Below are 13,417 nucleotides of genomic sequence, written 5' to 3'. Positions count from 1 at the left end.
GGTTAGATGGAAGTCCTTTTGAAAACATTTGGGGGTTTTCGGGTAGAAGTCTCAAACACATACATTTCTGAGTGTGGCTCAAACCAGATTAAGATGCAGTTCTTATCTGCTCTTAATATAAATCATGTAGTTTTCTAAGTCAATAGGTAACCCATTGACCTCCTATTGTATACACCTGTATACAGCATGGTTATATGTAGTTTAGTAGCCCCCATTTGTAGTTGAGTTTGACGCCATTGTCTTAAGGGACTCCAAGCTCAATATGAGATAGTTGTAGGATGTAGTGGTCAAAAAATCTAATATAATTTTGGGCTCCGTTAACATAAGAAGCATGTATCCAGAAAGAAATAAGGAGAAAATCCTGCTGTACTCTGCTTTGATCAGATCTCATCTGGAGTATAGGGATGATGGTTTAAGAAGGATATTGATAAGCTGAATAGTATCCAAAGGAGGGCAACCAGGATAATAAAGAGCCTTGAGTCCATGTCATATGTGGTTTGGCTGAAGGAACTGAGAATGGTTAACCTGGAGAAGAAAAAACTCAGTAGAGATGTTTAAAAGCTATGTTTAAATATTTCGAGGGCTGTCATGCAGAGGAGGGATTAGACTTACTCTGTTGGATGCCAGAGGACAGAAGCAAGAACAATGAGTGGAAGTTGCAAAGAGGTAAATTTAGGCTTGATGTCAGGAATAACTTCCTAACAATTATAACTTTATGTCTAAAAATAGAATAGGTTATTTTGAGAGGTACTTGGTTCCTTTTCCCTAGAAGAGGTAGTCAATCATTCAAACACTGACTAACCACTTGTTTGGTTTATTACACTGGAGATTCCTTTTGTGAATGGATTGTGTTAGATGGTCATTGAGGTTTCTTCCAAATTCTATGATTGTTTGTGGCCCTTTTCTGAGATCCATATTAACTTTCATGGGTGTTAACAAGAAGAGCCATAGGGACTTTAATTTGATTTGGGGATGGTGTTATTACTTCAGTTAGATTACAAAACTAGGTCTGGTCTTTAGAAATGTTTGGATCAAGGTTAAAGTATTCCTGATAAGTCAAAGATCTTTCCTATGAAGGAGATAGTGGGAATCATGAAAATTAAAGAATTAAAAGGTATCTTAGAGTTCATCTAGTCCAACCTGTAGCTGAAAAATGTTTTTTTCTCTCTATATAAAACACCAAAGTCATCTAAACCTTGCTCAAAAGACCTTCTATGAAAGGGAACTCACAACTTTCCTAAGTAGCTCCTATGACTTTTAGATAATTCAAATGGATAAAAAGCTTTCCCCTAAATTCAAGCAGATAGGTAGTATAGTGGATAGAGCATGACCTGGAGTCAGGAAGACTCATCTTTCAGAGTTCAAATCCAATCTCAGACACAAGTTATGTGACACTAGGCAAATCATTTATTCCTATTTGCTTCAATTTCTTCATCTGTAAAATGAGTTGGAGAAGGAAATGACAAATTACTCTAGGATCTCTGCCAAGAATACCCCAAATGGGGCCACAAAGAGTTGGACAAACTGAACAATAAAAACAACCTTCTCTCATTACTAATTGTTTTGCTCTCTGGGTCTAAACGACTATATCTAATCCCTTCACATGAAAGCCTTTAAAATACATGAAAATATCTATTATGTCCCCTGAGCCTTCCCTTCTCCATTTCCACTAAACATCTCCATTTCCCTCAATTGAACCCTGTAGGAAATGAACTCAAGACCCTTTACCATGCTGGCTGCCACCTTCTGGTTACTGATTAATACTCTTCAGTTCATCAATGTCCTTAGAGGTGCCCAGATTCAAAAACAGTATTGCAGATGAGATTTGACCAAAGGGTAGTACAATGAGACTTCTTTATTCCTGGAAATCATTTATCTCTTAATGCAACCTAAGAAGTCATCAATATTTCTTGCCTTTCATTTAACAGTTCTTTCTAGTTTGGTAGAATCACATAAATAGGAGGCTTCTTTAGAATCACTTCTACTCAGCCTATAGTCATTTGAGTCCTGTTGACAGAAACAACCCATCCATGTTTAATATCAATCAATAGGCATTTTTTAAAGTGCCTACTCCATTCCAGGCACTTTTCTAATTTGTGAACATAAGTAGAGAAAAACAAATACCTTTAGACCCAGTCTTCAGCAGGAGCCAAAGTGGAGGCAGAGATCATTCTAAAAGGTCCATAAAGAACCTCAGCAGGAAGCACACTAAAGGAGAAGGGGGAGTAAATTTTTACTTGTTTTGGCTACTTCTAATGCAGCAGGAACTTGGAAAATGCCACTGTAGCCACTTGTTTCCAGCAGTAGATAACACTGGCTCCTGGCCAGCTCATGCACAGCTGTCAGCAAAGATATAACAGCTGTAGCTCCACAAGCCATTGGCTCAGGTGGGATAATCAAAATGATCACAACTTACAATCATGCCTCACTTTAAGAATTACAGAGGGCTTTCTTCATCAAAACTTTCTAAGTTAGGTAGGGCAAATATTGATCTTCTTTGAGAGACAAAAGAACTGAGACCCTGAAAGAATAAGTGACTGATTTCTGGTCACACGGTTGGAAAGTAACTGACATGGAAATAATCAATCAAAAATTTAGGGTTACCAAGTATGTGACCAACACTATGCTGGGTATGATGAGGGTCCAAAAAAAGTAAATATAAGATGATCCCTCCCATGGAGCCTTGGTTTATACAAGAAATTTAAGATCTTGTTAGGGAGACATAAAATCACTAGTGAAAGATTGTTCGAGTATAAACTCCTTGAGGGAAGGGAGTATTTTTATTTTTGACTCCCTGGTTTATGTACACATTCTGTTTTTTAATGTTTTAAAATTAGATTGATTTTAATCCACGAGGGCAGGGATTTTTTTTTTTATTTTGGAATCCCTAGCCTTGTATACATTCTGTTTTTTAAATCAGACTTATAATTCTATTAGTATAGGGAGTTCTGATGAAGAACTTGTCCTAACAATGCAGATGGGCACAGACTTTATAAGCTATTGCCTTAGAGACTATAAAGACTATGAGAGGTTAAAAGACTCCAGGGTCACAGACCAAATACATGTCACTGGCAGGAATTAAACCCAGTGGTTCCTGACTCCAAGATCAATGAAGGAGTCAGATTGCATCCCTTTCCCTGCATCTGCCTCACCCTGATCCACTTTCCAACCATTGTTTTGATCATTTCAACCTAACAGAAGCTTAGACTCCATCCCTGGTTCCTTTGCTCTGCTAGGTGAGTCTTTTGCTTCTATCTTGTGGATCATTAGGCTTCCATACCATTCCTGAAGCCTTCCCTCTTCTGGGCATCCTTCTCCTCTTCCATATTTTCCAGAATTCCTTTATAAGTTGTCTTTACCTATTAGAATATAAACTCCTTGGAGGAAGAGCAGTCCTATTTGCTTGTATCTATAATCCCAGCCCATAATATACTGCTTGGAACATAGTAAATGCTTAATAAATATCCTCTCCTCTCCTCTGTCTTCTAGGTGGCACTGTGGATTGAATGCAAGACCTGAAGTCAGGAAGACATGAGATACTAACTGGCTATGTGACCCTGGACAAGTCATAACCTCAGTTTCCTCAGTCAATAAAATGAGGGGGTTGGACTTGATTACTTCTAAATTCACTTCAATAATCTTTCCAGTGGAAGATTCAAGCCTAAATCCTGTAACTCCAAGTTCATTTAGATCATATGACTACTGAGGCCCCAGTCAAGAACTGAATCCCAAATACACTAGGTTAGTTTTGCTTTTTGCCAAGACCACATATACTCTTTAACTCCACTAAACATATGCATGTGTAAATTCATACCTTAAAAATCATAACAAAGTTCTTAGGTATAAGAAGGCACATTTTTTTTAGATTTCCAAGGACTTGCCTTGTTAATTTAAAAAATCCAAGAATGTGAAAAGAAACATTATGAATAATTTTTTTTCTATTTTTTGATCATCTTACTTAGCTAGAGTAGAAGAACTGAGGATTTTTCCATATGGAGTAGTTGGCAACAAGTCTCCAAAGAAAATCTAGGTGTCCCCAGCCTAGATTACTTACTATTTCTCATATGAAACAAAAATATCTGATAATTTAGGTTTGAACCTTTTTTAATGAGGAAAAAAACTGCTTCATAGACATCTCTTCCTTTAAGATTCATGCTATTCTTGTCTACCATTGCTACCTCTAGGTTTTTTTTTTCCTTCCTCTATCATTCAGTTATCATCCTTCCTTTGAGGTTCATGTTATTCATATCTAAACCCAATCAAAATGGTGATAACTGTTGTCTACAGACCCCCAAATCACTCCTCTTCCTTCCTCAATGAGTTCAATACTTAACTTCTAATTTTTCTCTCATCTTCAATTCCTACCCTCATGCTAGGAGCTTCAGCATTCGTATTGATTCTTCCTTAAATACCCTAACCCACTTAATTCTTCAACTTCCTCTTTTCCTATGAGCTATTCCTCCACCACATCTCAGCCACACACAATCATTTTCTTGATCTTGCAATGATCCACAATGTTACCACCTGTAGTTTCTGGAATTCCAAAGTCCCCTTATCTAACCTTCATCTATTATCTTTTTTACCTCTCCTTTTGCCTTCCCTTAAAAAATCCTATTCTTTGTCCACACTGTGACCTCAAGACCCTTGACCCCTCAATTCTCTCCCTGGCTCTATGCTAGCCACTCTCTTCTCTTTCCCCTTCTTGATCCCTTGATGAACCAATTCAACTTTATACTGTCCTCCCATCTTAAATCCTTAGCCCCATCATCATATTTCTGATTATGTCCTGCAAATCCTTAGCCTTGGATCATTTCTATCACTGCCTTCAGTCATACATATGCTGCTGAATGAAAGTGGAGAAAAGTATACAACTGTTCTGACTAGGTCCACTATAGATTTATATTGCAGCTCTTCAATGGTTCAGTCATGTCTGACTCTTTATGTTCTTATGGATCATAGCATGACAATATTATCCATGGAGTTTTCTTGGCAAAGATACTGAAATGGTTTGCCATTTCCTTTTGGATTAAGGCAAAGAGAGGTCAAGTAATTTGCCACAAGCCACACATGGTTTGTTGAGACTAGATTTGAACTCAAGTCTTCCTGACTCCAGATCCAGTGCTCTATCCACTAAGCCATCTAGATGCCTCCAAATTTTTATTACATGGCCTCAACTAGGTCTACACTGCTTCTAGGCAATCCTACTATGCTTCCTTTATCAATTCAACTATTCCCCTCTCTGTAGGTGTACCTCAATGTTCCTCTGTGGTTCTCTACCTATTTCATTTCTTAATCTTACCATCTCCCATAGTTATAATCACCATCTCTATGCTGATGATTTTCAAATTTACCTATTCTTCCCCAATCCCTCATCTCCAACAGCCTTTCAGACATCTCAAATTGGATGTCCTGTAGACATCTTAAACTAAATATGTCCAAAAAAATTTCATTATCTTCCCCCCTAAACTTTCCTTCCCTCCTATCTTACCTATTACTCTAGAGGACAATATCATCCTCCTCATCCCTCAGGCTCACCATTTAGGAAACATCTTTCTTTCCTCACTATCATTTCTCATATCTGATCTGTCACTAAGGCCTACCAATTTCATCTTTGCATCTCTCCAGGATGCCCTTCTTCTGACTCTGTTACCAATCTAGTGTAGGTCCTTATCACCTCTTATCTGGAATATTGCAATAACTTTCTGGTAGGTCTGCCTGCCTCACCTCCCTTCCCACTACAATCCGTCCTCCAGTCAGCCACTAAAGTTTCCCTAAAGCCTAGGTTTGACCGTAGTACTTTCCTACTCATTAAACTCCAGTGGCTCCCTATTGACTCCAAGATCAAATAGAACATTCTTTTTGGTAATCCAAGCCCTTCATACCTTAGCCCTTTCCTACCTTTCTAGTATTCTTACATCCTATTCTCTACCACATACATTGTGGTGCAATGACATGGGCCTCTTGGCTGGTCCACAAACAAGACATTTAATCTCTCAGCTCCAGCATTTTTTCTGTCTATTACTCCATGCCTGGGATGCCCTCTCTCCACATCTCTACCTCTTGATTTCCTTTAAATCCCAAATAAAACTCCACCTTCTACAGGAAGTTTTTCTAACCTCTCTTAATTCTTGTGCCTTCCCTCTGCTAAATATTTCTGATTCTTCTTGTAAATAGCTTGCTTTATACATATGTGTTTACACATTGTCTCCCCATTATATTGCAAGCTCCTTAAGGACTGAGACTGTCTTTTGCCTCTTTTTGTATCCACAGCACTTAGCATAGTGTCTAGCACATAGCAGGCACTCAATAATGTTTACTGATTGCTACACATTCTTAGTTTATAGTAAGCAAGTTCTCAAGCAGGTACTGGTCCATGCTACATATAATAATTAGTATTTGGACACTTGCTTACAACAGTGACATCTTAAATATATGAGTTGGTTTTAAGGGACTTTTTAATCCTTTTTCTTATCATGTATTAGTGACCTTTGAGAATGACTAACTGTTCTCCCAATGTCTTTCATTTCTTGTTCTAGCTAATTCCTGCTTTATTTCATTTAAACTTAGCCAAAGTTATATTTCTCCTTTTCATCATAGTTTCAGTTTCTCTGGTTTCCTCTGATTCCTTAGGCTATTCGATTTCCCTTCCATTGAAGGAAAAGGCCCCAGGCTCACAAGCACTGGGAGGGTTTGGTTTTGTCTGTGACTTTTCTGAGAAGATGATGTGGAAGTATTTTTCTAAGAAGGATCTACTATGGTTCAGACACTGAACATTTCACCATTAGGCCAATAGAGAGCACTACCACTCTGCATTCTCTTTCCTTTCCTTTGCAGGGAGCAAAGAGAACAGGGAGCCTGGCTTCTCAATTCCCACATACATAACACAGTTTGTTTCTTGTTTCTATTCTAGAATTTGGAGCCACTATTTTAGACCAAGGCATTTTCATTGCATACTGATAAAATGTCAGGACTGTTGTGCATGAAGGAGCTGTGTATTCTAGCAATTTTTCCAGGGTTAAGAGAGACATTTGACCCTGTTAGTGAAAAACCATTTTGCCTTTAGGAAAAGCATTCTTATAATCACCACAGTCATTAGGTTGTGTCTTTGCACCTGTATAGCATTAAAAAGCTAAAGAGTTTCTGGAATCTGCAGTCTGCACGTGTATGTGTGTGGTGGTTGTTGTTGGGCAGTTTTGTTTTGTTTGTCTTTCTCTGTATGCCCAGGATGTACATGCCTGTCACATAGTAGGCACTTAATAAGTATTTGTTGACTTGTTGGGTGGTTTGCTTGCAAGCCTGAGGCAGTGATTTTCAAAGTACCCTTCTGTGCAAACCTCAAAAGTAAAGGCTCTTTATTTCATGAGGTTATGAGCTTTCAGAGAATGCAATAGCTATGAATCAGGTGATATGATCCCTTAAAAGGAAGAACACAAATCTCCAAGAAGGAAATGGCTTGGCCATCACTAACTTAGTAAACAAGACTTTTCTTTTTTTGAAGTAGCAATGAGAAACCCAGTTAGAATCCTGGTTCAAACACCTATAACCTGTGTCACACCTTGGACTTGATTTCTCTTCTCTGAACCTCAGTTTCTTCATCTGTAAAATGAAGAGATTGGAACTGATGGCTTCTATGGTCCCTTTCACATCTAAATCTTATGAGTCTGTGACCACTAAGAGCCTCCGGAGATTCTGTGATTTGGGGTTATTTGTTTCTATCCTAAGGATTTCATTCAAAAAGTAAAGATATATCTGTCTACAGTATAGGAATGAAATAAGCACTTATTAAGTACCTACTAAATACTGTGTTAATTTCTTTACATATGTTATCTCATTTGATCCTCACTACATCACTGTGGGACAGGTGGTATTATTATTCCCATTTAATTGTTGAAGAAACTGAGAGAGAGGTTAAGTGACTTCCACATAGTTAAGAATTATCTGAGGCTGTACTTCTACACCTCAGTGAGCTGCCTAATGAGAGTCCTTGACAGTTTGCTACCACTTTGATTTGATTGACCTTTTTTATTTTAATAGAGGCAGTATAGTGTATTAGAAAGATCAATCCATCAAGAAGTATTTATTAAGCACCTATATGTGCCAGTTACTGTGCCAGGTGCTGAGGATGCAAAGAAAGAAACTATACCTACTCTCATTGAACTTACGTTCTATAGGTGAACATAAGCTCATATAAAAATATATATAGCATATATAAAGTTTACTAGCTGTGTGACCCTGGGCAAGTCACTTAACTTCTGTCTGCCTAGTCTCCTCATCTATAAAGTGAAGATAAATAACAGCACCTATCACCCAGTCTGTTGTGAGGAAAAAATAAGATATTTGTAAAGCATTTTGTAAACCATAAAGCACTATATAAATGCTGATTGTTATGATGATGATGATGTCAATAAATACAAGTATGTTCAAAATAGTTATATACAAGCTAGTTTGGAAGGGAAGACACTAATGGTTGGAGAATATTCTACATGAAGATGGTGCCTGAGCTGCATATTAAAGGAGAAGAGGGACTCTGTGAGTGGAAGCAATATTCACTGATTTAGCTCATTCAAGGCTTTCAAAACTCCCAGAGTATATATTTTATCCTAGAGGCAACATGGAGTACTGTTTACTGAATTGGAGAGTCACATGATCAGATCTTCACTTAAGGAAAATAATTATAGCAGCAAAGTAGAGAATAGACTGGGATGGAGGAGGACTTAGGAAGGGAGAAAATAAGAGGGCCAATGTAACACTCTAGGGAAGAGGTAATGAGGGCCTGAACTAGAGTGGTAGCTGAGACTGGAGAAAAGAGTTTGGATTAGAGAGATGTTGAATACTGCTCTGTCAAAAGACTTGGGTATAAATTCCTGATCTGCTTATCACATTCCCTTTCCTCAATTTCCTCATATTCAATTTATTTTTCTATAAACTATAGAGAATTCTTGCCTTTTTTTACCTTTGTTAGGTGCTGGGGAGGAAATCACATTCCTATTATTGCATTTTGTCCATTCAAAATAGGATATATTATAGGTTATCCTGTCCAGGGTGCTGATTGTCATTCACCTTGGCTCCACCCTTGTTTAGATGGTTCCTGGGACTATATCTCTCATCTATATCTAACTCTTTGGGTTTAGGTTTCCAACAATCTGATCCCATGGCTTCCCTTCTTCTCCCCCCACCTCTATATACTCCTCCCATTCTATAGTTTCTTTTTAATGTACTCACTGATTTAGCTCATTCAAGGTTGAATGATGGGAACAATTCGTGAGACTATGACCTCTAATTTCATGGTTTAAGCAAAAATCAGCTCTGTCCTTTAGGAAAACTTGCATGTGACCCTGGGCCATCCCTGGCACTATGCCTTCTTTATATCTGGTCTGACCTACGGGGGATATGGGGGACCCACCATTTTGTCCTGCTGCCATCCTGAATGCCCCCCGCCAATAAAACCTATTTACAATCAAGCTGGTGCAGACTGCTCCTCTTTCTTTAGTATCTCAGTATTCTCTTGGATGTGGGACCATCCCTCTCAATGATCTGCCATCCTACAATTGGCATAATCAGGGTAGGATGATCTGTAATGATACAAAGATCATTAATTTGTAATGTTCAATCAGATGAAATAAAAAAGAAATGAAAACAGAAGCATTACTTACATGAAACATAGACACAAAGAGGACATTCCATGTAATCTATATCTAGGCCCTTGCAAAAGCATAAACCCTTTTCAGCTTCCTAATCCTAGTTGCTGACGTCTGTATTTAACCTTGGGTAGTAGCATGTAGATCAGTGTCTGTTCATATCTGGTCTGACTTCCAGCAAAATACAAAGTAGATGTATGCCGTCAACTCATAGTTACTTTAGAGCACTGTGGAAACTTGAGATATTTCTCCTGGTTCAACCTATAGAGACAAGCAGGAGAATGTAGAGTGCTTGAGGGTGAGCCAATGGTATTAGGACTCAACTCCCTCACTCTGTGCTCATCTTTTTTCCATATCACTTACCCTTAAGTCCTGAAACAAAATCTGTCAGGCTCTTCATTAGGGAGGTAAAATTTGCCTGCCAAGAGAGTCTTGAGATACAGATGGCAGAAAGGAGATGAACAAGAGGCCAAAGACTCAATCCCCATCATGCCTTCTAAATTTCCTTGAAAAATCCTCGGCAATAGGGATGCTCCACTTGGGTATGTGTCCCTAGGTGGGCCACACTTGTAATATTTATATAGAAAATGGGTGGGATTGAAGAACAGGGAATACTGAAGGTTTTGTAACAGGGAATGGAGGAGCTGAAGGGAGAGAGGGAATATGGCTGCCAGTGAAGTAAAAGGAGAGAGATGCCCCCTGCCAAGAGGCTATTTTTGAAAAATGGGGTTCCCGAACATGGGCCACTTATGATAGCCTGAGGGGACGCCTTCTCTTTTTTCTGGTTGATAATGTTTGTATTGTGGTATCTTTGGTGGTGTCCCTTCTTTAACTTCTACTTTTACTGGTGTTGCTGACTTTAAAATCCCTACATCTATAGAATGTGTAGTCCAAAGCCCTGCTGGTATATTGCTTGGTATTTCAAATATTGTACCTTCATTCTAAACTTGTTCATCATCCACTTGCCCCATGAACAGCAATGGATAATGTTTTAAAGAGTCTTTGGGTACATGTAGAAAGATTTTCCCTAATTTATCACATTGAATGGTTACTCCAATTTTACACAAAAAAATCTCTCCCAAGAAGATTGACTGAGCATTTTGGGATTAACAAGAATGTGTGTTCTGTTTTTAGGGATCCTAGAGTTACCATTTTTGATTTTAGTTTTGGTACTCTCTTTTTTCCCCCTGTAGCCCCCATTATTTGTATGTAACTTGTGATTTGGCTGTCTTCAGGAGATGTTTTTAAAACAGATTTAGTTGCCCCTATATCGATAAGAACTAGGTAGATTTCATTACCCACTTTTATCATGACCCTTGGTTCTCATTTTGTTGGCATACTTGGACCATAGGTGCGTGTATTTCTATTTTGTTCATATTAAAACAGTTTTTTTTGGCAGAGCCAGATAGGTTTTCCAACTGATTTTGCCAAGTATTTGAGGAAAAGAAGGCAGTTGGAGGTGTCAGGGAAGTTTCAGAGAGATTGGGCCTACATACATTTCAAAAGCCTGTGTGACTGTGGAAAGCAGCTATTTTGAGAGCAGTGTTGAGTACAACTAATCTCCTAGCAACACAACAGCCAAAAGAAACCACTCCTTCTGAAGGGAGAATGCAACTCTTAAAGGGCCAGACTTAAAAAACATTTTTTTTTCCATTGCAAAAGGCTTTTCAAGATACAAGATGGCAAATAAACTATTACTTGCTATGGGTTATCTAGCCTTGGTTAGGTATTTCTCTTGTTTTACAACTTATTTTTTGTCAAGATTCCAGATTATATTTATTTTCTGCTTACCATCTATGAAAGATTGCAATGGCTAAATATAAGTATAAATCACTTGATTTCATTCATTCCCACATATGCTGGAGCATTATTCTTCTTAATCCAATTATACTATGCCCTAAAAAAAGGTGTGCATCTAATTTATGGGAAAAAAGCAAAAGATAATGAAATGGCTGTGATGATTTTAGCCATAAGGGAGGAGATGAACCAACTAAAGCAAATGATTAAGCAACTGACTAAAGAGAAACACACAAAATGGCAAGTATATTAACACACAACAAGACACACCTAAAAATAACAATATAACTAAGCAAGGAAAAACAGATGGGGCTGAGGGGAAATACCAATATTGCCACTAAGAGAGCAAACAAGCCTACAACCAGACAGTGGCATAATTCATATTAAAACACATAAACCATTTACAGCAGCTGACCTTGAAAGTCTGAAAAAAACAGATGCCTTCCTGGTTTTCAGATCCTGTGAGATGTTTGAAAGAATATAAAAGAGCAATTAGGCTTTATGATCCAAATTTCCAGGACACCGAAATTCTTCTCTCAGAATTATTTTTAAAAAGGGAAAAACAACAATTCATTGATGAAACTAGAAACAATCCAAATTTAACATCATGGCCAGAAGAAGGAATAGACTTAGAGTTATCTAATAATGCAAATTTATGTTATCTAAAAAAGGCCAGAGAAGATATATTAGAGGCAATGAAAAGTTTTTCTAAAAGACCAGATACTTGGGGACAATTTGAGAAATTGAGATAGGAAAGTGGGGAATATCCATCAAAGTTCCTCAATACAGTGATTGAAGTAGCATAGGATGTGCTTGGATTTGAAAATTTAACTGAACAAAATCTCTAACACATAAGGAGACAATTTGTGAAAGGCAGTAACACACCTATTAGATCATATTTTAAACTTCAATGCCCAGACTGGGAAACACTAAGTCTGGAAGATTTAAGAAAACTGCAACTTACATATTCACAGGTCATAAAGAAATCATAGAGGAAAAGGATGAAATAATAAAAGAGCTTAAAACCAAGCTCAAGGAGGCAAATAGCACAATTAAACATAAAGAAATTGAAATAAAAAAAAATCTAGTCAGTCTGCAATCATACAAACCCACAAGAAATTACACACAAAACAATCAAAGGAGAAATCTACCCAAATGTTTACTGTGTGGAAAAAGGGATCACATGATTTGAGACTGTTATTTAAAGGCACAATTAGTCCAAGCTAACTACAAACAGAAGTTCTGGAAAAGCAACATAAATTATAGCAGCAAGGATATTCAAACAAATACAAAATGTTGTATTTGTAATTGCAAGAATTCATTGCAAGCACCAAATTTAGAAACCATGGAGAGATACAAGGGATGAAACCACATTATTTGCAAGTAGTCTCAGGTGCTGCCAAACAAAGTTAATTATGAAGCCAGGTGCATGGAGTAACATCAAAAAAGAAAAATGGGAAAGGAAATTGGAAAAATTAAAAGGAAGGAAACTGCATGCAAATAGAATTTGGGGGTCCAAAAGCACAAAATAAAACTAAAGAACAGATAGAAGAAGAAATTCAATTAGATAATGATGTAACAAAGATTAGAAAGAAAATTTTTGGAACAGTGAAACAAAATACAAAGAAAGAGGAAGGAACAGATCTGGCAACAATCTGTAATACACAAACCTTAAACTTATTAGGACATTATAACTTAAAAAGCAAAGAACATGAAAGATTAGATCCAAGCAATAGTGATTTGCAACATTTCTCAGCACAAGACGAAAGTAACTTAGCAGAAATAAAAGAATATACTTTAGAAACAAAAAGTATAGAACAATTAGCAAAACCAAAACCGGAATCATATGAGATGCAAATAGTAGAGGATTATAAAGATTCTAAACAGACTGCAAATAAATTAATTGAAGCACATGAACAAACAACAGAATGGTCCGATGACGAGGAAAATGCAATAACAGAGAACATTCAAATTAGCAGAAC

At 37.5% G+C, this 13,417-nt stretch overlaps 2 protein-coding genes across 2 annotated transcripts in view; one reads left to right on the top strand and one right to left on the bottom strand.

The window, feature by feature from the left end:
* Positions 1-2,143, bottom strand: part of IFRD1 (interferon related developmental regulator 1) — a 56,044-nt gene extending 53,901 nt beyond the window's left edge. The window contains exon 1 of the mRNA XM_007504153.3: positions 2,125-2,143. The gene's annotated coding sequence lies outside the window, so the exon portion shown is untranslated. The remainder of the gene's footprint in view (positions 1-2,124) is intronic.
* LOC130454728 (uncharacterized) overlaps positions 1-9,461 on the top strand; it is a 42,558-nt gene extending 33,097 nt beyond the window's left edge. The window contains exon 5 of the mRNA XM_056800655.1: positions 3,490-9,461. The gene's annotated coding sequence lies outside the window, so the exon portion shown is untranslated. The remainder of the gene's footprint in view (positions 1-3,489) is intronic.
* Positions 9,462-13,417: the final 3,956 nt, after the last annotated feature.

The sequence above is a fragment of the Monodelphis domestica genome, chromosome 5 (genome assembly GCF_027887165.1).
Source record: "Monodelphis domestica isolate mMonDom1 chromosome 5, mMonDom1.pri, whole genome shotgun sequence".
In the NCBI taxonomy this organism is placed as follows: Eukaryota; Metazoa; Chordata; class Mammalia; order Didelphimorphia; family Didelphidae; genus Monodelphis; species Monodelphis domestica.
Note: the sequence above shows the minus strand (reverse complement) of the source record. Positions and strands in the feature narration are given on the sequence as shown.